At 44.4% G+C, this 24,829-nt stretch overlaps 1 long non-coding RNA gene across 4 annotated transcripts in view; it reads left to right on the top strand.

Annotated features, from left to right (window-relative positions):
• Positions 1-698: 698 nt before the first annotated feature.
• LOC110344502 (uncharacterized) overlaps positions 699-24,829 on the top strand; it is a 43,218-nt gene continuing 19,087 nt past the window's right edge. Inside the window, exons 1-3 of one of the 4 annotated variants that reach the window (XR_015439538.1) lie at positions 14,480-15,727; positions 15,962-16,033; positions 17,437-17,582. This is a non-coding gene — a long non-coding RNA (uncharacterized LOC110344502). Of the gene's footprint in view, positions 1,352-14,479; positions 16,034-17,436; positions 17,583-24,829 lie in introns of those variants that run through there. The other 3 variants (XR_002387098.2, XR_002387099.2, XR_015439539.1) reach the window with 3 other exon arrangements.

The following is a 24,829-nucleotide window of genomic DNA, read 5'->3' as shown; positions in this document are numbered from 1 at the left end:
AGAAAAAGAACTGAACCAAAGGAGCAAAAACCAGTGGCAAAGTTTATTAAAGAAAGCAAAAATTGAGAATGGAAGAGAAACTGGCTCTGCAGAGTGAGCTTGGACCAAATAAATAGAAAGTGAGGGTGAGAGCAAAGATAAAAGTACAGGCTGCGTGAGTGGGAAACACAACGTGGGCTATCATAAAGTTATGACAGCACCGACTCCTCATGGCTGTCTTTCTTTTATACTGTCCAAATCTGGAAGAAACACGGGGGAACTTCCACATCCGGGTCCTGACAGACGGTGCTGGAGTCCCATGCCTCAGGCTGAGGTCAGGCCTAGGCCTCCAAGTCCTCCTTAAGGGCCTTGGGACCTGTTCTGCCCATGTGTTCTGGGATCTTGTAATTAACAGGTCAGGCCCACTTCCCCAGACAGTTTTTGCCACTTCCTAATGTCCTATCTCGGGCCCAGTGGAACCCAGGCCATTTTAAATTTTATATTGCTTTAATTAATTTTAATTTAAATAGCCACATCTCTCACATGGCTAACGTGCTAACCACATGTGGTGGGCAGCAGAGCTTTATGTCAAATTCCCACCCTACCAGGCTTTAAATAAGTAATTGTGGAAGCCTCAGTGCTGTGGGGACACCCCCTTAGAGGGCTCAGACTCGAGTCCTGGGCCCCAGTAAGACTTTCAGGTGTGTTCGGTTTAGCAAGAAGAATGTTTTCTTATAAAAAAAGTTTCATCACAGTTAAATGAAAAACTGGGAAGCCGGGCAAGGTGGTTCATGCCTGTAATCCCAGCAACTCTGGGAGGCTGAGGCAGGAGGCCTGCAAGAGGGAACTCAGCCTGAGCAAATTAGCAATTTAGCAAGACTAGAGCTCAGAATTTAAAGGTGGGGGAGACGGAGCGGGTTGGAGGAGGGCAGCTTAGTATGAAGGCCTCGGGTTCAATCCCCAGTAGGGGAAAAAGCTGTGTGATCTCACGTTGGCTTGTCTGGCTCCTCCGAGCACAGGGGCCTGATGAGGCTGCCTCGCTCCCTAGTCCGCTGGGCTCGCGAGTCTGGCGGGTCGCATCTGCTCTCCAGCCCAGCCCGCCAGTCTTAACTCGCCTGTGCTCCCGCCCAGACGCCCTCTCAGGGCCTCCTCAAGGGGGGACAGTGCTCCCAGTTGGGGCGGGGGGGGTGCTGTGGTGTGCACACTACACCCATTTCCTTGGGATCAGCGAGTTCCTCGCCAGTCTCTGGCGTGCACTCAGGCTACATTGTTACGACTGCCCCCTGTGTGGAGGGCACCTCGCGAAGGTCTGACTCCGGAGTGGCTGCACCCTGCCGGGATTCGCCTCTGAGACCAAGGCCACGCTCTCCAGGTGCGAGCTTTTAAATTAACTTGATTTTAAAACAGTTTTTGTTTTGTTTAATATAATCCTATTTGTGGATTCTTGGCTTTGCTTCTTGTGCTATTGGAGTTCGGTTCAGGAAGTCCTTCCCTGCATCTACAGATTCAGGTGTTTCCCCTGTGTTATTTTCCAGCAGTTTCGGGTTTCTGTTTTTATTTCTAGGTTTTTAATCCATTTTGATTTGGTGTTAGTACAAAGTGAGAGAGATGGGTTTAGTTCCATTCTTTGCACCACGACCGCCACTTTTCTCAGCACCGTTTGTTAAAAGAGTCTGTTTTTACTCGGTATGTTTTTGCCCCCTTTGTCAAAGATCAGATGGCTGAAGGTGCCTTGGGTTATTTTTGTGTCTTCTATTCCCTTGGTCTACACGTTTATTTTTGTGCCAGTACCATGCAGTTTTTGTTACTATTCCTTCCTAGCTAGTGTAATTTGAAATCCAGAATTGTGAGGCCTCCCATTTTGCCCTTTTTTCTCTCAGGATTGTTTTGGCTGTTACTGGGATGAGGAAAAGGTGGAAATGGAATTTTACTTTACCATGTAGAAGAATGAATTCACATCATTCACAGGACAGTGGATGAATCTTGAAACTATAATGTTAAATTAAAAAATCAGACAGAAGGTTAAATATTGCTTGGTTTCTCTTATATAAGAAACCCAAAATATAAAAAACGAGTAAGACAAAGCGGAGATGGTAGGAAACTGGAAAGCAGACTTTTTGGAGTTGGGGAAGGGGGTCAGGGAAAGATGAGAGGGGAGAAAAGGGATCAAAAATGATCCAGAGGGCCTGGGATTTAGCTCAGTGGTTCTGCCGCCTGCCTTGCAAGCGCAAGGTCCCAAGTTTGATTCCTGGTACCCAAAAGCAAACAAAAATGATCCAGATATGATATATATCTTCCCCAAAACAAATGCAAATATTATGTATCACAAACATATACCATACCAGTAAGAACAAAGTTTTAATTTCATATAATTATTTGAGGATAACACAGAGTTCCCATACACCTGACACCACTTTCCCCTTTCAACCTCTTACATAAGAAAGGTACATTTATTCCAATTAATTTATCAGCACCGATGCATTATTAACAAAATCCACTTCATTCCGATTCCTTTCATTTTTACCAAAGGTCTTTCATCTTCATTTTTCTGTCCCAGGATCCCATCCACCGTACCACATTATATTTGGTCTTTTTGTCTCCTTAGACTCCTTTGGGTGTGATAGTTTCTCAGACTTTGTTTTTGATGACCTCAACACTTTTGAGGCACACTGGTCAGATATTCTGTTGTGTCCCTCAATTTGCATTTGTCTGAGGTTTTTCTCATGTTGGGGGTCGTACCTTTTTGGGATGAAGACCACAGCGGTGATGTCCCATTTTAGGCACTTCATCTCAAGGGTGCATGTTGCCAACATGACTGTCAACTGCTAAGGTGACACCTGGCCTGCAGTGACGTTTGCCAGGTTTCTCCAGTGTAGTTCCTCCTTTCTCCCTTCCAAACTGGACTTCTCGGGAAGCGGTCACTATGTGCAGCCCATATCTGAAGAGTACAGAATTGTGATCCATACCTTGAGGGCATAGTATTTACATAAAATATTATTCTGCCTCATAGGAGATTTATGTATTCTCTATTTCTTTAGTCATTTATTTATACTAGTATAGACTCATGGGTCTTTACTTTTTATTTGAGTTATAATTAATACCATGTATTTTATTGTTCAACTTGTCCTAGCTTTGGCCATTGGGAGCTCTTTCAGTTGGCTCCTTCATCCCTTTGACATGCCCTCCTTATTGTGGGTTGTTTTGCTTTTGTACTTTCTTGTTTTCTGGCATTGCAAAATGGCCCAGCCTTGTGTATTTCCTGCTCCAGCCTAGAAGCAGCCAGTTCTCTAAGAGTTGTGATTCCTCTTATTGGGGAGTACTATTGGAAACCAAGATCTAGCTGACAGATGTGTGTGTCACAACTGAAGGGTAAAAGGCCTCCTCGGCTGACAGAATCGGATAACGTGTATGTACTAACCTATGTACAGGATCTCTAAATATTTCTATACATAATTGTGTACCTATACTAAGCCAAGCATGAATCCATATGGATGTCTGCAATTCCAATCCATTACCACACACTGTATTACTCTAACCTCCTGCTCCAATAGTGAGAAGCTTGGCCCCTTCTGTCCTTTTAGTTAATCATTCGATTCCAGTATGTGAGTAGAGCAGTATGAAAATTGTTAAGCTGTACCCCATAACCCCTACAAACAGAAATACCTTTCATATTTAACAAGAGCTCAGGACCTATATAATTTCTTTTGTTTTTAGTCTTACAGACACCACTCATTTCCAATGTTACATAGGATAGCACTTCTTCCTCCAACCCCTTCTGGGAGCTTTTTCATATATTTGTAATATAATTAGCTGCATTAGTCATAGTCTGTATTCCATCCTGGTATTTCCCAACCTCTCATGTTTTTCTGTTGTTGTTGTTGTTGTCTTTATTAGGATTTATTTCTTGTCCTGTGGATTTGACAAGTGTGTAGCGTCATGTATACACCACTGCAGAATTGTGCAAGTGACTTCACTACTCCGTAATTCCCTGATCTACACCTGTTCTGTGCTCCTCGCCTCTCTACCCCCTGACAGCCACTGCCCTTTACATCTCCATGCTTTCTCATACAACCGGATGTCATATACAGTAACTGGCAGGCTTTTTACATTGGCTTCTTTCACTTAGCGCAATATGCACTTAAGATTCCTCCATATCTTTGTGGGGCTGGATAGTTCACTTTGTTTTATTGCTGAATGATTCCCTGTTGTATGGATGTCCCACAATTTGTTTATCCATATGCCTGTTGAAGTTCATCTTGGTTGCTTCCCATTCTTGGCCAGTGTGAATGAAGCATCCACAAACCTTTCTATAGAGGTTTGTGTGTGAACATTAGTTTTCACATCAGTTAGGTAAATGCCTAGAAGCACAATTGCTGGGGTCCTATGGTAAGGCTAAGTTTAGCTTTGTAAGAACCTGCTAACCTGTCTCTACTGAGGGCCTATTCCAGGTTGCATCTTCCCCAGGAGTGAACATTTTTGTTGCTCTGTATCTTTGTGAGCAATCTGTATTGTTAGTATTTTGGATGTTAGCCATTCTAGTAGGTGTGGAGTGGTAAATCACCTTCTTAATTAGAATTTTTTTGTACGTGGTGCTCTATGCCAGACAGAGAGAAAATTTATAATATTAAACTAGATGGGAATAAGATATAAAAATAATCAGAAAACAAATTAAGTAAAACGAATAGAAGATGAATATTGCCAGATACCTGGAGTGACTTATTATTGTACTGTTCGTACTTCTACATTGTTATGGCTGGTATCTAGACAGCCCCTCAAAGCCTCATGTGGTCATAGGTGGAGAATTGCAAAGGTCACTGGATTAGGGTGTGTGATGCTGGGATTAAGGGTGTGAGTGGCACCACTTAAAAGGCTGGTAGTTTGGATGGAATATAAAGGGACAGAAAGATGCTGCTGCTTCTGATCCCACCTCTGCTTTGCTATTTCACTGATTTGCTGCCTTCTGCCTGCCCTGCTTTGCCTTGAGCTATTTCTCCACTGTGATGCCCCTCTGCCATACCAATGTGCCTTGGAGCCAGCTGATTATCAACTAAAACCTCTCAAACTGTGAACCAAAATAAACCTTTCCTCCTTTAACTTCTGGTTGGGTATATTGTCTCAGCAAGGAGAAAAGTAACTAAGACATGTATTAAATTTAGCTTTATGTTGCAACTGAACAGTTTCCTTTATCTTCAAAAAGAAAGTACTGTTAGAAAAGTTTATTTTGAGAGGGAAATTTTTTCCTAGCTCCAAATTCAAATAGAAAATTATCTTGTGCCCTTTGAGCTAATAGGCCTAAGTTAGAGCCCATAAAAACATGACATCTTCACACAGTTTTGCTCCCAAACATGCTTCTGGCAAATTCCTTGCATTGCCTTCCTTAGGAGCTGCCCTTTCTTCTCAGGTTTACAGTGTTGTGGAAAATGTGACTGAAAGCATTCATGTGTCTTTTTCTAAAGAGTTTTGAAACAGGTATGATGATCTGGGTCTATTAAAGCCCGAGAAATACTTATGAATGAAATTGAGTGGAGTTGATGTAGATACCACATTACTTGGTGATGTGGTGTTCGCCTGTCTTGTTCCTCCTAGTGGTTCCCAAATCTGTTCTGATTCCTCGTATTGAGGGAAAGGGAAAAAAAAAACTCCACCGCAAACCCAACAGACTTGGAATATATTCCTTTAGTTTTGCTATTCTTTAGAGAAGACCTTGACTCTTGATGGTTTTTAAAGGAATAGTGCACGTCTCTCCTGATTGGAGACTCCTGGATTTGAAGAAATCTCTGAAATTGCAATTTCCTTGCCCTGGGTTTTGCTTCTTGATGGCTGTGTGTATCAGAATTATTGCTGTGCTATTACTGTGTGCCTAACAACTGTGGAATAGAGCCAGGTATGTGGAATGAATAACTGCAATGAGCCACAACTCCTGTACCTGGATTCAAAGGAGCAAAAAGTTTCTTGATAATATTTCAAGTTAATTTCCACAGTGCAGCCTGATGACAGAGGAGCACACAAAGGCCTGACAGGCCTATTTGTTCATCTCAGTCATGACAGAGAGAGAAGCAGGTGAACAAATCCTGCCATGTGCCCTCTTTGTACAATGCCACTATGCAGAGAGCTCTGTCAGGGAGGGAGAAAGAGTGTCAGGAGCTATTTAGACAGAAAGACAATAATGCTCCTTCCAGAGTGTCCATTTATGCCAATTTGCTGTGAAACTTTCCGAAGTTAATGAGATATTAAATGTGCTTTGTTGAGGGAAGAAGCTGATTAGTTTTTGGTTTGATTTTTAATGCAGTTGGCAAGAAAAAGTACACAGCTTAGGTTCTGAAGTAATTTTCATTCAGAGCTCTGTGAAAATATGATTGGACTCGAGGCGACCAGTGCTCTCTTGGCTGGGAACGTCACAGCAGATGTGAAGCATGACTTCTCCTCTGGATGGGGTTTATCTCGTGACTTTGCCTGATATTTATGGCGAGCTCTCTCACCCTCTTTTAGATCCCAGAGCACTCTATTTTCCACATGTAGCTGTCATGGCTTTCAAAGACAATTCTCATTTAGGTAAAGGTTCTAGAACTAAGGGTTCCAAAAACCCTTAGATAGGGAAAACAAACTGTTTCTACACTCTCACTCACAACCCTCAATACATCCAGAATCCTTCACTTCTGATTGATCTTCCTGGGGTTAGCATCAGACCCCATGAATGCAGGGCTCAGTCCCACAAGACTGCCCCCACTTAAAATCCCAACCACAAGTCCAGGTTGTCACTATCTGGCTTTGAATGAGAGGTTCCAGAGACCCCTCACCCACACTGCATGTTCAAGTGCTTGCAAGACCCCAGGGAAACACTTGTGTGTACAGGTTTACTGTCAAACATATCACAAAGGAACAACCAGATAAAAGATTCATAAGGCAAGGTCTGTGAGAGTCTGGATGGATCTCAAGCCCAAGCTCCTGTCACCTCCTTCCCCCAGGATGAGGGTGTGCTTAACAACCCACAAGCTCTCTGAACCCAGTCCTTGATATGCAGGCTCATCACATAGGATGATTAATGATTAACGGCTCCTGGAGGAAAGGATGGTGAGGCTGAAAGTTCCAAGCTTCTAACCATGGCTTGGTCTTTCTGGTGAACAGTGGCCATCCAGGAGCCCACCAAAGGTGCCCTCTTTAGAGCAAAGGTTGCTCCTGCTACCATCCAGGAAATTTCAAGGGATTTAGGAGCTCTGTGCCTGGAATCAGGGGCAGAAACCCAATCCATGTTTTGTTTTGTTTTTATGTCCCATTCTTTATACATGAATTATACCAGTAATCAACAATTAACTTACATCACACTTACACATAACCAGTATGCAGCTCTGTAATTCACAGATCATGGGTGATGCAGAACACTTGGCCTGGGAATCTTTATAACCCCTGAGTTGTTCATTTATGAGCAGCACCAAGCCAAACTCTTGTCCATTAGTGTGTAAGTGGAGGCAGTTTGAAAAGTCTGTGCTTGGTTCATGAATAGGCTTAAAAAGACAACTGTGATCTTCAAAGCAGCTTCACAATGATTTCCCAAGATTCTCAGGCTGTTTGCAAGATTGTCGTACAAGGTTGTATATTTATGTGTGTAAAATTCCTACTTGAGTGGCATAATAGCTTCCTAATCCAAATATAAGGAGGCTAGATATTCACTAGGTCCCTGTCATGTCTTTAAATACAGCTGCCATATGACAATTAAGCAAGTTAAAAATAAAAAGTAATGTATCTGTGAGAAAATGAAAATACCTTCTAATTATCGAGCATATCTACACCTCTGGAGCAACTGTTTATAACTATTGTGATGATAGTTGTCATGTCAGAATTCAAGAGGAAAATTGTGATCTTCACATTTAACAGAAGCTTGAAATAGTTAAAAAATCGGGCAGAAACAGAAAAAAAAATGTTGAACTACTTGTATTAAAATGTAGAAGCAAGGGCTGGGGATTTAGCTCAGTTGTGCTGCGCCTGCCTCACAAGTGCAAGGTCCCGAGTTAGATCCTTGGAACCAGAAAAAGAAAAAAAATGTAGAAACAGACAGAGGCAAACATCAAATGTTTTCCTTGGCTAGCTGACAAAAAATGTATAAAGTCACCCAGGGTAGGAAAGTAAGAATTAGAATGAACAGGAAGACAAAAAAGTCTATCTAAAATAATTTTTAAAAATTTAAATCATACTGCCCAGTTCTTCTCTAGTGGATGGGCTTGGCTATGCCACCAGCTGAGACACTGAGAAGAGAGGAAAAAGCAGTAACGTTAGATGGTGAAGTCCAGAATCCAGAGTCTTGTAGGCCTGTGTTCAAATCCATCTTCCAACCCCCTAACCACCACCCCCGGCTGAGTGACCCATGGAAGGCAGCTGCTCTGTGTCTCAGTTTCCCTCCTGTAGACTGGAGTTGACACTGATGCCCAATGCAGAGCAAAATTGTGACGATGAAATGAAATGTCTATTTAGTTTAATAAAGTCAATAGAAAAAAATCAACTGGATTTGGGATATGAAAAATGAAAACTTGCTTCTGCATAAAATTCTTCAAGTGACCTGAAGATGAATTTTTTTTTCTTTTTTTTTTTGGTACCGGAAATGGAACTCGGGTCCTTGCGCTTTTGAGGCAGGCATCCGAACCACTGAGCTAAATCCCCGGCCCCTGAAGATGAATTTTTTAAAATATATGGAAAATCTCCTTCTTGCCTGACACAGTTGGTTCGTGCTTGTAATCCCTGCATTCTTGGAGGCTGAGGCAGGAGGATTAAATGTTCCAGCCTGGTTTGGGGCAATTTAGGGTATTAGCAAGACTCAAAGTTTTAAAAAATAAAAAAAGCTGGGGATGTAACTTAGTGCCAAGTCACTGGGTTCAGTCACCAGTACTGACAGAGGAGATGAGGGCAGACAAAGCAGGCTGGGGAAGTAAGCATGACCTGTTAATTACAAAATCCCCTAACACCTGTGCAGAACAGGTCCCAAAGCCCTGCAGGAGGTCTTCATGGGAGAACCGCAGCAGGTTTCCAATAGGTCGGCCTAGACCTGACATTAGCCTAAGGCATAGGATCCCAGCACCACCTCTCAGGACCCAGATACAGAAGTTCTCTCGGGTTTCCTGAGATTCGGACAGTCTAAAAGGACACAGATCCCAAGAAGAGCTCACCATCCTGCCTGTCCTCATGATACCCTGCCCTGCTTTCTCCAGGCTGTTCTTTTAGCTTGCTTTTCCCTTTTACTTGTACCAGTCTTGTTCTGCAGAGCCAGTTTCTCTCTCTTCACTCTTACTCTTTCAAATAAACTTTGTCGCTGCTTTTTGGTCATTTTGTTCAGTTCTTTAAGACAAGAAGAACCTGGAATCCAACTCTAGGAGTAGAGGCAAGCAACCCAAAACCCAGTAACATTTGACAGGCAAGACACTTTTAGGAGGAGGTGGCTGATGACATTTTGGCATAGTCAGCCAGCAAAATCAAAAGCCAGGAGGTTCCACTAACAGTACCCCCTCCCCCCCTCAAAAAAAATCTCACATGACTGATTTTGAGGCCATAAGGGACAGCCTGGAGTGTAGTTTGTACCAAGTAGGAGTTGACAGGCACAACGTCCCTTCCTTGCTCCCGAGGGAAGGAAAGATGGACACATCATTTGACTGTTGATTCATTTCAGACCAAGACCCAGGTCTTCCCAGAGAACAGTAAGCCACACTTAGCCTGGCTGGTGCTGTGCTAAATCCTAATGTTGCCCATTGGAAACAAGACAGCAATTTGCTGGTGACAAACTAAAGCTGTGAAGGCTGTGGTATAATGGTCACTGAAATTCCAATGTACATTTTGGACTTGTAGCTTCCAGATCTATGAAAGAATAAACTAATGTTGTTTTTTGGTACTAGGGATCGAACTCAGGACCTTGCGCTTGTGAGGCAGGCAGCAGAACCACTAAGCTAAATCCCCAGCCCTGTTGTTGTTGTTTTTAAAATAGGGTCCCACCATGTAGTTCAGGCTGACCTTGAACCCACTGTATACCCCAGGCTGACCTCGAACTCATAGCTATCCTCTTGCCTCAGCCTCCTGAGTCCTGGGATTACAGGCATGTGCCACCACACCTGGCTAAGTACTGTTGTTTAAAACCACCCAGCTTATGGTTATTTGGTATGGTGGCCCTGAAAACCTAGTATACACTGCATCAAGATTATCCTGTGCTGGGCCAGGGATTTAGTTCAGTGATTCCGCTGCCTGCTTCTCAAGCGCAAAGTCATGAGTTCGCAAAGTCCTGAGTTCGATCCCTGGTACCAAAAAAACCCCAAACAAACCAACAAGATTATTCTGTGCCACTTTTTAAAAACTGATTAAGAATTTTTTGGAACTCTCCCGTTCCCACCCTTCATAGCACTCAACTGGGAGTTGATAACATTTTCTGGTTTTTTGTTTGGTCTTGAACTTACCATGTAATCCAGGTCTTGCCTCAAACTCAAGGTTAGCCTCCTGCTTCAGCCTTCCAAGTGCTGGGATTAAAGTTGAGCACGACTACACCTGGTTTTAAATTTTTCCCTTTTCTTTCTTTCTGGGTTTAATTGTAATTGATCTGAGATAAATGAAAAAGAATCAGGACATCCATCTCCAAGTTACTTTTATTTGACTATAACCCCCTTTTTTTTCCTTTTTCTTTGTTTTCTTTCTTTCTTTTCAGTTTTGGAGACAGGGTTTCACTGTATAGGTCAAGCTGGCCTTGAGCTCATTATGTAGTACAGGCAGGCCTCAAATTCATGGCAATCCTCCTGCCTCAGCCTCCCGAGTGCTGGGATTGTAGGTGTGTGCTACCACACCCCACTTGACCATAACTTTGACTAAGAGTCTGTCAAATGAGTATTGTCCCCTGTACTGGAGATAAAAATATAAAATAAGGCACAGTCTTTGTCTGAAAAATGATTTGACTCTAAACTAAAAAACACTGTGATGAACGTTGTGAAGAGATCTTAGACTTCCAATCACCCGAGGGCTGCTTAGCACATTCTTGACCTGGCTGTATATCTCACCGCTGAGCAGCTTGAATGACAGCTGGCACATTTGGGTGGCTTTTTATTAATTTTACTGGTAAAAAGACCGATAACTGTGATTAGATCCATCTGTACCATCAGTAGTACAAGCCGCCCGATGGGACAGTCACGCATGTACCACCCATGGCTCAAGCCAGCAGGTGGCTGCATCCCAGCCTAGAGGGACTGATTCAGAAAGTCTTGAACGAGGCCTGAGAGTTTGTGTTTCTAACATGTTCCGGCTTTGGGGACCATGCTGTGAGGACCATGGCTTTGAAAAGATGGTTTCAAGTGCTCGGTGCTGGGGGATGGAAAGGTGCAGTCACCACAGTGGTGCAGCAGCTGGGGGAGGCCCACGAAGGCTGCTGTTAGAAATTGGTAGCGGGCCGGGGATTTAACTAGTGGCACTGCACCTGCCTCACAAGCGCAGAGTCTAGGCTTCTTCGCTCAAGTGACTGAGCTGCCTGGCCAGGCAGTCTGGCTGACTGTGGTTGGCTTGTCTGCATGTTTGGGGTCAGCTGGTTGCTGGCTGATTGAGGCTGTCCTCAGCTCAACCACTGGGGCAGCTGTTCTGCTCCAGACATCTGTTGCACTAAACAGGCCAGCCTGGGCACGTTCTTCTGGCCATGGTAGGGACACAAGACACAAGTGGACATATGCAAGACCTCTTAAGACCTAGGCTTGGCACTGGCTCACCAGCATCCTACTGCATTCTGCAAGTCACAAAGCCCACTGGACTCAAGGAGTGGGGACGTAAATGAGCCTTTTCCGTGAGTCAAACCGGCAAAGGTTGTGGCTACAGGTAAAGGACCCCCGAGGCCATCGGTGCTACAAGTCTACCCCAGATGCTATATGAGCACTACAGAATATGGGCTACGATGTTGAGTTCATGATCTCTGCCCGTAATATGTTTACATCACTCTTAATGTGAGACTCTCACTGCTACTCCTGGTTCCAAACACAGCCCAGGTGTTGCCTCTGAAATCCCCACCCCCTCACTCCACTTCCTCTGCCTGAACCCATCTGTGACCCCTGTATCATTGGGGCTCTCCAGAGAAACAGGGCCTATTGAATATACCCACATATACACATAGAGAGAGAGAGACATTAAGGAACTGGCTCACATGACCGAGGACACTGGCAAATCTAAAATGTGCAGGACAGCACTTGAGGTAAGAGTTGACATTGCTGTCTTGAGTCTATAATCCATAGGGCAGTTGACTAGAAACAAGGCAGGATTTCTGTGTTAGGATCTTGGTACAGAATTCCTTCTCTGGGAAAGGTCAGTTTTTCTTTTAAGGCTTTCAGGGGATTGGGTGAAGCCCATGCCTATCACTGAGAGGTATCCGCCTCACTCCAAGTCGCTGATTTAAGTGTTAGTCACACCTACAAAATACTTTCCCAACCACGCCTTGAGTAGTGTCTGACCTAACAGCTGGTTGTCATGACCATAAAATTAAGCACCACAACCTTTCTCTTCACAAACCCTGGCTGCCTGGATAGTCACAGTTTCTGGTGCCTCAGGATCTTCCTTCGTTCTAGTCCCTTTGCCAGCAATATCCCAACCCCCCCCCCCCTGCCTTTTTTAGTTATGTGGCTTCACAGCTCAAGAATCATACCCTAAAAATTGCCGTCTGGTTCTTCCAACTTAATACAGTATGTCCCCTGGTACAACCCTAATCAGCTTCCCTTATTTTTCTTTCCCATCCTTCGTATACTTTTAATTTTTTTTTCATTTTTATTCATACTTTTTAAAGCATGAGTATTTATAACTAATCACTTCATCTCTTCCGTGTTGGACTGGAAACAACCCTCACAGTATCTCTATCATTCCCATTGTGGCTGGCACATACTAGGTGTTCGTGAAAACCCGTGACCTGTTTAAATGATACAGGAAATTGGAAGAATTCCCAGACACCTTTATACCCATGTGAGGAATCTGAGGCTCAGAAAGGTTTAGCAATCTCACAAGGGTCAGATGGCAGGACTTAGTCCCAGGGTCTTTAATACCCCATATGTCCCATTCTGAGCTGGCTAACTTACTTGGCCTTACTGAGAAAGAATGTGCTGGGGGTGTAGCTGTGTTCAAGCACTTGCCTACCGTGTGAAAACTTAGTCTCCAAATTCACACACAAAACCCATGTAAGGAGGGAGTGTCTTTTCACCAGTTAATATGCCAGGTCTGGGGGACTGAAGGTAGATATCAAGAGCAACAATCCATGCCTCTGTTCCCCAGACTTTCCTCAGCCTTGTGAGAAACTCTTAAGACTAGATAATAATGAAGGCAACTACGTGTTTACTGCTCTCGGTGCTTTAGGGTGCATCTTCTCATTAAAGCTTGACCTACTAATGTACTAGTACTGCTCCCATTGCAGACATGGGGAAACTGGGACACGGAGAGTTTAAAGAACTTAACCAGATCTTACAGCCAGTTAATGGAGGATTAACCTATCTAGCCAAGATCCACAACCTGATTTCTTCTTTGTTCTGTTTCAAAGAGATGAGCCTTGATGAGTTAAAAACTGGGAGTGGCACATGCCTGTAATCCCAGCCCTGTAGGAGGCTTAGGCAGGAGGATCACAAATTCAAGCCCAGTTTGGGTGTCTTAGTGAGATCCTGTCTCAAAGTAATCAAAGAGCTGAGGATGTAGCTCAGTGCGAAGGCTCTGGGTTCAATTCCCAGTACCAACTCCCCCCCAAATTGTAAACCACATACAGTGTATGATTTTAACTTTCTTAGTAGCTGCATTTTTAAAAGGAAAGAAAATATTATTTTAAATAATTTTATTTACCCAAGGTATCCAAAGATGTATTATTTGAACATGTAATCAATATAAGTAATTATGAAATAGTTTACATTGCTTTTTCTTACTCCATCTTTGAAATCTGACAAGTATTCTATACCTCTCAGTTTGGATTAGCCAAACCTTAAGAGCTCAATAGTGTGTGCACTAATTGGCTGCTATATTGGCCAGTGCAATTCCAAAGGATCTCTCAGTGGCTCATATGTTGGACAGCTCAGGTCTAAAGACACCAAAATCACCAGACTGCTCTTATTTCCTATCCACAATAATACACACACACACACACACACACACACACACACACTCACACTCACACACTGTCCCAACCAGGGGCTGCCAAGCTGCACCCCTTCCAAATGCCCGTCAGTATTGGAATATCTGAGCCTGACTCTCTGCTCAGCCTTGGGAGGTCGAGGGTTATCAACCATCCTCCTACTCTGTAGCTATTTTTTGCCACACAGACAAAAATCCGGATTCCGTGGTCCCTCTGGTCTACTTTGGGCCAGGGGTTTGCTGCTGGCCGGTGGCCAGTGCTGTGTGCTGACCCTGAGCCTTTCACTCCCTCTCACCTTGGAGTGAGTCCAGGCAGGTGAGTCAGAGCCTGGATTATGAGTAATCCAGAAGGCCTGGAACAACTGTCTTCCTCCCTAGCTTGTGAATCACCTGATCCTTGCTGGGATCAGATGGGGGGGGTGGGGGGCGCGAATCTGTTGGTTGGGACAGGAGGGCTCCCTGCCCAGATTTCTCATCTGGTCCTTCCTTTCCTTCTTGGCTCCTAGAAAGTCCAGGCATTTGGCAGCAAGAACTTAAATTTTCTGGAATTGCTTTTGCAGGGAATTTGGCAGAAACAAATCAGCCCCTTTCATGAGGCTTCCATTTTCTCAAGGTTTTGCTCATTGGTTTGGGGTCCCCCTCCCTGTCTTTTTCCTTTAAAAAGCTCTAACCACTAAAACATAACTCAGGAAGCTTGAGGGTGGTTTCAATAAAAGGAAAAAAATCAAAAGATTCTGGTTATGGTCTGTTGTCAATCTCTCGCTTGACTGAGCCCAATCTCTCCACCTGAAGATTTCCAGGCCCCTCTGCCCACAATACTGGCAGAGACTTACACACTGGTGCAAAATTTTAAATTCTTGCAAAAGAAAGTGCTCCAATCCTAGAGGGACTCTAAGGCTGAAAATGAAATTTAACAATAGAGTTAATTAGCATTGCACGGCTCACAAAACCCCCTCCAGGGGCTCTTCTCCGCTTTGAATCAGGGCTACATGCAGGATGGGACAGCTCCCACAGAGAGGCCCTTTCCACCAACAGAGCTCACTGCCGTTTTTCATCCTTCTCCTTTGGCACTGGGAGAATGAACAGCTGAGCCTGCATCCTGGGCCGCATTTACCAGCTGCATGCTAATAGTGCCCGGCCCAGTCCCAGCCCACCTCCTGCTTCCCCTCAGCCCTCTGCTTCTAGGCCAGACCTCCTTAACCCTTTAGACTCCCACTTAGCGCTGGCCTGAGAGGCTTGGGGCATTTCCTCTGGCAGCCTTTCAAGGTGAGAGAGGAAACGGGGAAAGCCTTTGGCCCCAGTTCTCCCAGCTCAGCCTAGGAAAGGACTTTCCTAAATGATCCTGCCATTTTTTTGTACCCTGGTAGCTATTTCGATCTCCATTTTACAAAGGAGGAAGCTAAGACTCTGAGAGAGGAAGTGATGCATCTAAGGTTGGACCTGCCTGAGAGGTGGACCTGGCTTTCCAACCCAGATCTTCTCCGGAGCCCTGTGCCAACATCCTCTCCTCGTCCATCCCCAGGCCCAGGTGGCGGAGCTGCTGTGGCACCCGTTACTACTACCAGTGCTGGTGACAATCAGGAGCACTGAATACTCTGTGACAGCTGTATTTTGCAAAGATGGATAATCACATAAACCTGACCCAGGAGCCCTGGTCAGAGCTGTTCGGTGTTGGGGGGAGGGGGCTGTCCTGTGGGAGCTGTTCCATCTCACGCACATACCCCGATTTAAATCTGAGTCGCTTGAGGGTGTTTTCTGAGCCCTGCTGTGAAAGATACAGATAATCAGATGTATCTGGTAGCGGCAGTGATGCTGTGCGGCTTTCCAGGTTTTGTCATTAAGGACTCAGGGTCTCTCAAAGGCTGTGTTGATCTCCGTGATCTCCTAGGAAGCCTGGCTTCTGTGCTCACTCAGACGCCTCAGGACCTTGCTGGGAGCAGAGCGATCAGCAACCTGCCAGGTAGGTGACAGGGAAAAGGGAAAGAAGGGAGGGGAGGCTACAGCTTCTTCATAACCCAATCTTGGAAGTGGCAGCCATTGCTTTTGCTGTGTTCTCGCAGAAGCTGTCACCTGTCACCAGGTCCAGCGTATACACAGAAGGAAACACGCGAGGGCACGAACACCAGCAGGGGCATTTAAAGGCTCCCTGCACCACTGCTCTTTACTTACCCACCAGTGGAGGATTACTGTGCCCATTTTGTTTTGTTTTGGGGGTTTTTTTGGTACCGGGGATTGAACTCAGGACCTTGCACTTGCCAGGCAGGTGTGGCACCACTGAGCTACATCCCAGGCCCCATTTCACACATGCACAAGATGAGGCACATGAGGTCGAATCCTTAGATGGGGTTACACCAGGATAAGCAGGTAGTGCAACATGTTCCAAAATAAATGTTCTGATTGCTTTGCTGCCTCAGGAATCTCACTTCCAGGAATGACTTACTGCAAGGACACAGAATCTATTCAAGTATTTTAAACACTTCGTGATTTTTCTAAATTTACTTTTACTTGCAAGATTGTAGGTTTGTATCCCTTGACTTACTGTGGGGTTGCATCCTAATAAATTCATCATAAATTGAAAGTATTATTAAGTCAAAATGCATTGAATACACCAAATCTATGAAGCATCAAAACAGTACACTGTAGACACAGGGTGTCTATAGTTCAGGCTGGCCTCGAACTCAGCATCCTGCTGTCTCAGCCTCCCAAGTGTTATAACAGGTATACACCACCATGCCTTTTTTTTTCCTTGTCTCACTGTAACCTGGGTTGGCCATCGTGCCTGGTGTCTTTTTTAAAATGGCCATTGTATAGATATTAGGAAGTCGGGAGAATGTTCAAATGAGAGGAGGAGGACGGGGGGTGGGAAGAAATGAGGGAGGAGAAGGAATTAGAAAAATTTTAAAAACTAAGGAAAACAATAGAAACAAAGATTTACTAGTTACCTGTTTGGAGGCCTTCAAAGCTGAAAGTTGTCATTGATATTATAATAATTTGGCTTTTTAAAAAACCATTCTCAAGGAGATAGCAATTTTCGAACAACCACTTAGGATTTTGAATGGATTATAAATGCATAAAATTAGATGTGTGTCAGGCCAGGGATTTAGCTCAGTGGTTCCGCCGCCTGCCTTGCAAGCACAAGGACCAGAGTTCCATCCCCGGTACCAAAAAAAAAAAATATATATATATATATATTACATGTGTGTCTTTAGAGAGATGTTTGGTTTTCTGCTGTAAATATTAATGTACCTCACAATTCTGATATAAAACTTATGTATTCATGAGTTAAAATAAAGATTATATATTTGTGTGCAAAAATACCCAAACAATACACATAGAATGTTGGCTGTTTATTCTCACGACCAGGTGGTAGACTGGAAGCTGTAGATGGCTGCAGCTGCTGCCTAACGTCAGAAGAGTATGGCATGGCACATCTATAACCAAGAAGAGGTCCAAATTCAGGTCACAGTCTCTCCTGGCTGCATACTGTATCATTGTAAAGTCAAAATATTGTAAGTTGAACCATCATTGTGAGTTGGCTCTGTCTGTATAGTCCTACACCCCACCCTTCTCTTTAATTTGAGCTGCAGGGCCATGAAGAACACTGGTAGAATTTGCATCCTTCTCTACCTTAGATGCATGTGGGAATCACTTGAGGAGATTTAAAAAATCCTGTCACCCAGGCCACACCTCAACCCATCACATCAGAATTTCTAGAAGCCAGAGGCAGGTTCTGGGATTTTCTTTTTGTAAATAAAGTTCCTCAAGTGATTCCAATGGCATAGCAGTTACCAAGGGATCTCTGTGAAATGCAGACTGACTCAGCTGGTCTGGACCGGGCCTGAGAAGCCACATTTCTAACCAGCCCCTAGGTGGTGCCCATGCAGCTGGTCCCCAGGGCACACTGTGAAGATCACCGCTTTAGGGCACAGCTCTCCATCTTGGCTGCCTGTCGGAGTCATTGTGGAGGCTTGAAAAATGCACAGTCTTGGAAATTAGTCTTCAGTTGGTCTGGCTTAGGCCTTGGTATGTAGAGGTCCTTTGGCAATTCCAAGGAGCAACCCAGTGCTGTGACTCAGCATCCCAAAGTCTCCTGGGGTCCCCTCATTGCTTTTCTGGCCCCACCCCTTCTTGGCCTTCACTGCTAAACTGCATCCTCCCCTACCCCCCTCCTCACTGGTGCTCTTTCCCAGGAGGGCAGCTGGCCTTAGTATGGTTTGATAACAAGAGAGGACCCCGGCCTCCCAAACGTTCATCTCCGGCTGAAAAGAATTCTCCCATTAGCAGTTGATCTCTGTTCTGCTTCCCTTTCTTGCTTGGAGTCCCTTAAGAAAGATAGCACAATAATCTCTAACACAACTCTACAAAATGTTCCTACCTGGTCTTTCTACTTCCTACTGGTCTCTCTCTCATCCAATCTCCAAAATGCAGCCAGAAGGCTCTTTCTAAAGTATAAAATCAAATCACACCCTGGTTTAAGCCAGGTGACTCAGGACAGTCCAGCCCACCCTTTCCTTCCACTGCCACCCCATCCCCTGTTATCTTTACCAGTCACACTGGTGCCCCAGGATTCTCTGCAGTGCACAGTCTGCCCCACTCAGCACAGTTCGCCCTTCCTGCCCGAGTGAGAACACCCCAGGTGACAGGCCCTTGGCCATGCTGACCTGGCCCACTGTGTCCACAGTGCCTAACACTGTGCTCACAGTGCTTGGGAGGGAGGGAGTCTAACAGAGAAAGAAGGAAATTGGGCACCTGAATAGGCAGGTGAGGGGAGGAAATTACTACAGGAAGAGAAAAGAAGGAAAGATAAACGAGATGCCCATGTTCTAGATACCTTCCTCAGAGCCCTTCCAATTGCATTTCTTCAGGATGGCAATTCCTTCTTTGCAAAACATCCCACGGTAGACAGTGGCTCTGCAGCCAGGTTTTCTTGAAGGATTATAAGAAAATGAAATGATGATTCAACAAACTTTCTTGCCAAATATATCTCTGTGTGGTAACTCCCAAAATACTTCAGTCCTAATCAGATATAATGACTCAGTTTCATAAAGGTCAGAAACACTTCTGATTGGCAGTGAAAATGCACGTACCCTAGTGTGAAGGGACAGTGGTTGGCCCTGGCCTTTGTCATGCTGCTTCTCCAGAAGGAGGCTTTTCCACCAAGTTGCAGTTGATCCTAGAGGAAGACTACTCAAACATTATTCTTTTATGGCCTCTCTCCTCTCCATTTCCCCTTTTCTTTCTCTTGTCGCCTCAGCCCTTTCTCTTTCCATACCTCTGGCTTCTTTTCAGTGTTTCTTCTTGTTCCTTGATTGAATTAGAGCCCATGCCTTCATGTTCAGCTTTGAAAATTCTGGCCTGTCCCGCTGTCCTGCGTGGGTCAGCTGTCCTTAGCCTAGTGTGTAGCTAAAACCACTCATGATGGATAAGAAGGACATTCTTTACTCTAACAGTGTACTTACGCCACGGGCTGTTCATAGTGAGAATGTTATAATGCAAGTGAATGAGAATCACATCGACTCCCTTATAAAAAAAACACAAAGCCAGTCTTTTCTTCTCTTAGTCCTGGAGATTGAAACCAAGGCCTTTGAACTGAGCTAGATCTTCAGCCCTTGTATTATTTTTTATTTATTGTATTGTATTTTTGGTACAGGGTATTGAACTCAGGACCTTGCGCTTGCAAGGCAGGCACCGGAACCACTGAGCTAAATGCCCAGCCCTTTATTTTTTATTTTTCAGACAGGGTGTCAGTAAGTTGCCCAACCCAGACTCGGCCCTCAACCTCCCAGTCGCTTGACCCTGTGATGTTTTAATTGTCATTAGCAATAACCATAGTTACTTTCCTTTAAAATGAACCAAAATCAATCCCTGTGTTGTAAACAAAAGATCTCTAACACTTTAACATGCACATAAAACACCTTTGAAAATGGCATTAAAGGCTCGTTTCCTTTCATCCAGATGTTCAGGGACCTCCTTGGGGTAGACCTCGCTTTAAAAATAGAGAAGTTTTGGAGATTTTATTACAAGTTGAGTAGAAGGCATGCCTTCTCATCAGACAGTACAGAGCGGTTGTGCTCTCACAGTGATTTAGTAGGATGCTGTATGAACTGAGAGGTGGATGAGCTCTGCCTGGCTGTCGAATGCCATTGTCACTGGCTGGGTCCCTGGCTCACCTCTGAGCTCCTTGGACTGAAGTATGGTTCCCGACACACAGTAGGACCTCCATAAATGTTTACTGGACAGAACTGCTTATCTGATGGCTGAGCCAGGGAAGCAGATGTAAAAGAGAAATTGGCCCACTCTGAAAACTCCCTTTGGACTTTAGCCAAAACTATTTCAGCAAATACTATTAGTATTAAAGATACACTTATTCACAGGAAGAAATAAAAGGGAAAGTCACTCTCTCAACCTTTTCCTCATTGGGTTTTAAAAAAATCTCTTGAAATTATCATCCGCCATTTCTTATCCATCAGTGTTACATTAACTTGCTACGTTGCTGTGAAAAGGGCCTCCCTTGCATCAAATGGATTAATGCTGGCACTTTATCAGGTACAATTTCTGTTTCCATAAAACATCTTTCGACACATAGAAACTACTTAAATGAGAAGGAGAAAATCCTTCCCTTCTCCCATCATCCAGTCAAGCCTGGGAAAAGCTGACATTTCTGCACACTGCAGCTTTGTTCCCTCACAGGAGCTGTGCTCTGTGCCGGGGCCAAATTGCTGCTCGCTGTGAAGGCCCCTCCTGAAGTGCTCCATCAGGCTGAGGGCCCACCTGGAAGCCCAGCCAGAGAGGACCAGCCAGAAGGAGGGAAGGAAGGGGGTAAAGAAGGGATGTAGGACCTGAGCAGGATTAGCTCCTTGCAAATTGCCTGAAAAATCTCCCCAGTTCCTATCATTGGGAGAAAATGGAGAAATAGGCTGAAGCTAGCTTGGGGTCATCCTGATGGACACCTCAGAAATACAATCCAGCACACCACTGCAAGCAAACCACTATGGCCTGGAACACTCACTCCCTGTACCCCACGCGCCATATCACTCATTCTAACCCTCCAGTGCACAAGTAATGCAGTAGGCTGGTAGTTCTCAAGTGTGATCCCCAGATCAGCAATTTTAGCATCATCTGGGGACTTGCGACACATGCCAATTCTCAGGCCACCCCGGACCCCCTGAGTCAGCTTCCTGGGGATTAACAAGCCCTTCAGGGAGCTCATATGCACGTTCAGGTTTGAGAATCACTGTGTTAGGCAAGTCCTGGGAAGGAAAATTTCTCCTTCTCTTATACTAGGAAGAATTCCCATCAGTTCTCCAAATTCTTCTGTGGTTCCTACCACCTGAGGCCTATGCTTATCATTTTTTATGACTCCAAAGGGTTTTCCAGATGTGGGAAAGAAGATAACATTTATTGAGTGCCTGCTGTAGACAGTCACAGACCTGCCACATGACTTGTTTTTTTAATCCTCAGTCCTTTCAGTAGGTATTAGAACCTTGTTATAGGCTTTATTGTACCCCTCCCCAATTCACATGTTGACACCCTAACCCCAGAACCTTACAATGTGATTGTATTTAGAGATGAGAGGGGGAATTTAAAGGGATCATTAATTTAAAATGAGTTAAGTTCCACCTGGTCCACGTGTCAGCTGGGCTTCCAGGCTGTTGGGGTAAACTCTAATCCAGTCTGACTGGTATTCCTGTAAGAAAAGGAAATTTGAGCTGAGACTGGTGGCACACGATTGCAATCCCAGCACTTGGGAGGCTGAGGCAGGAGGATTTCTGTGAGTTTGAGGCCAGCCTAAAATATGCAGTGAGACCCTGTCTCAAAAAAACAAAAAGAGGAGAAAATTTGGACACACACACCAGGATATTCATGCACAGAGGAGAGGCCAAATGGGGACCCAGGGAGAAGGCAGCCAGTTGTGAGTCAAAGAAAGAGGCCTCAGAAGAAGCCAGCCCTGCCAGGATCTTGATCTTGGAATTCTAACCTCCAGACTGAGAAGTAGATGTCTGTTTTTCAAGCTACCCAGACTGCAATGTTTTGTTATGTCGGCCCTAGCAAACCAGTACAGTGGGTGATAAAGTATTTCCTTGGAGAATGCTGAATAATATAACCATTTAAAGAAACCGAGACAATGAAGATGGCTGTACCTAGCCCGGACCCAGTGAACATTCACTGTGATTGTTGCCAGTGATCTCATTTACCTGTTGTACTAATGCTATCGAGAAGGTCCCTTTAAAAGCCCCACTTTCCAGGCAAGGGACTGAGGCTCAGAGAGAGGAGAAATGATTTGCCTAACTTAGCCCAGCTAATAAATGGTGAAGGAACCACTGTTCTCCACAACCTCCCTGCTTCAGCGCTGTGCTAAGTACCTGAACTTCATTACTTTGCAGCAACACAAAGTCACTCTCACTGTTTTTTTACAGATAAGAAAGCAGACTTGGGGCTGGGGCTATAGCTTAGTGATAGACTGTTTGCCTCGCATGTACAAAAAGCCCTGAGTTCAAGCCCCAGAACTGTAAAAAAACTAAAAATATAAGTAATGTATGAGGCCCTGAGTTTGATCCCTAGCACCACAAACAAACAAAAAAGCAAACAAATTTAGTAAAAGCAAAGGGGCTTGGCCAAGGCCACACAGCTAGCAAGTTGGAGAGCTGAGAATGGAGCCCAGGGCCTTTCCTTGAACTGGACTAACTGCTACCAAGGGTACTGCACTTTCCCGTGTACATTGTGTTTTCTATCTTTCTCCCTTTTTTTCTTTTTCTTTTATTGTATTAATAAGGGTCTTATTATGTAGTTCAGGCTGGCCTTGAATTCACTATGTAGCCCAGGCTGGCCTCAAACTCATGGCAATCCTCCTGCCTCAGCCTCTTGAGTGCTGGGATTACAGGTATGCACCACCATGCCCAGTTTACATTGTGTTTTCATAGAACATTCTTGAAAGGCCTCGAGAATATATCTTTAATAGAAGAATTTAACAAGAAGCAGGAGAATGTGGTCAGGAATAAGATAATAACATATCATAAGCCTTCTGTGTGGCCAGCATTGTACTAGGCACTCTCATTTGGTTGTACTTAAACCAAGTGCCTTGGCACCTGCTGTCTGCAGCAATAGAGAGGGGCAGGTGACCACATACAGAATCTAGGCCACTAGACAGACCCCGGCTTCCCAACTCACTGGCTGGAAGACCTTGGGCAAGTTACAGAACGTCTGCATGCCTCAGTTTCCACATCTGTAAAATGGGTATGGCTGTGGTCATAACAGCTCCTGTCTCCTGGGGATGTCGTGAGAAGCAACTGTGTTAATGTGCACAAAGGAAGAGCTTAGCCTTGGGCCTGGTGAGTAGTACAAGCGGGAGGACAGACTGAAAAATGTCTCTTGTCTCTTCTCAGACAAGTTCTTAGGACTTTTCCTTTCACCCTTGGGTTGTCAAGAAAAACCTTCTGATAACAAAGTCTGAGCCCTGTGCAAGCCTATATAGGCTCATTTCTAAGAGTGGTAGGGAAGAGAAATGGAGAGAAACTGGCTTTCCTACCTGAAATGTGGTGTGTCCACAATTATACCTGCCAAATTCAGCTTTGACAATTAGTAAATAGTGTTATACCAAAACTACAGACATGCCCCAATTTGCCTTGTCACTTTTCTGCCAAGCTCCGTCATACTCCTCAGTCTCATGAACACTAATAATTATTAATAATACTGTATGAGTTGGAGTGTGTGTTGAAACCACAAGCCAAAGGTGACAACAGTGCACACATCCAACACTCAGCCAGCACTGTCCACATGTCAGTTTGTAAGTGGTGGTATTAGGACCATAGTGGGGAGCAAGCAGATCATACTCCCAGCAAAAGGACAGAGGCAGGGGCAGAAATATCAGAAAAACATTTGGACATGCAGCAAGACTGACATCCAAGGATATTCATTATTTATTGCAGCACTGGCAGTAACCTAAACATCCATCAATATAGGACTGAATAAATAAAATTATGGGACATCCATGTAGTGGAATGAGAGACAGCCATCGAAAAGAATGACGGGGATATGGTTATGCCGATATGGAACTATCTGAGATAAATGACACATAAAAAGGCAAGACACACTTTAAATGGGTGAATTACATGGAATGTGAATTATATCTCAATAAAGCTGTTATCTTTTTAAAAGAAAGCCCCAGAAATATGTTGTGCACTACCATTTGTCATTTTAAAAGTGCATATATAAAATACAAATGTATATCTGTATTGATCATCTGGATGGATGCTCAAGAAACTGGGAAGATTCTCTGAGAGGGGGACGGGTGAGGCGTGGGAGGGAGAGTTCCTTTTCCACCGTAACCCATGTGTAACTTTGCATTTTTGAAATCATGTTCGTGTATTCCCCTCTCAATCAATGAAGATAGTCATTTGACAAACAGAGTGAGGGAAATGGGGAGATAAATATGTATTGAATGATAGTATATGCCAAGCACTGTTCTAAATTATGCCATCCTCATTATACACTCATGGCACATATATTATTCTTATTCTCATTTTACAGAGCGGTGAAGTAGCTTTCTCCTCTCCCATTTCTCAGGGCAGGAGGTCCAGCCAATGAAATCTACTGAAATGCACCAACCCTTCTCCCAACTGCCTGGATTTCTGAAATCTTAGAATCTGAGGCTCTCCAGTGGGGTCCTGCAGGAGTTTTGTCAAGATAAACTCTCGATCAGAGTATTTCAAAAGCCAAAACATCCCCTAAGTGATTCGAAAGCCTCTGGGTGAAAGGT

This window comes from Heterocephalus glaber, unplaced genomic scaffold, assembly GCF_053883595.1.
Source record: "Heterocephalus glaber isolate CG9 unplaced genomic scaffold, H.glaber_assembly_v1.0 deba00001472, whole genome shotgun sequence".
Taxonomy (NCBI): Eukaryota; Metazoa; Chordata; class Mammalia; order Rodentia; family Bathyergidae; genus Heterocephalus; species Heterocephalus glaber.
The sequence above is the reverse complement of the archived record's forward strand: the minus strand, read 5'-3'. Positions and strand labels throughout refer to the sequence as shown.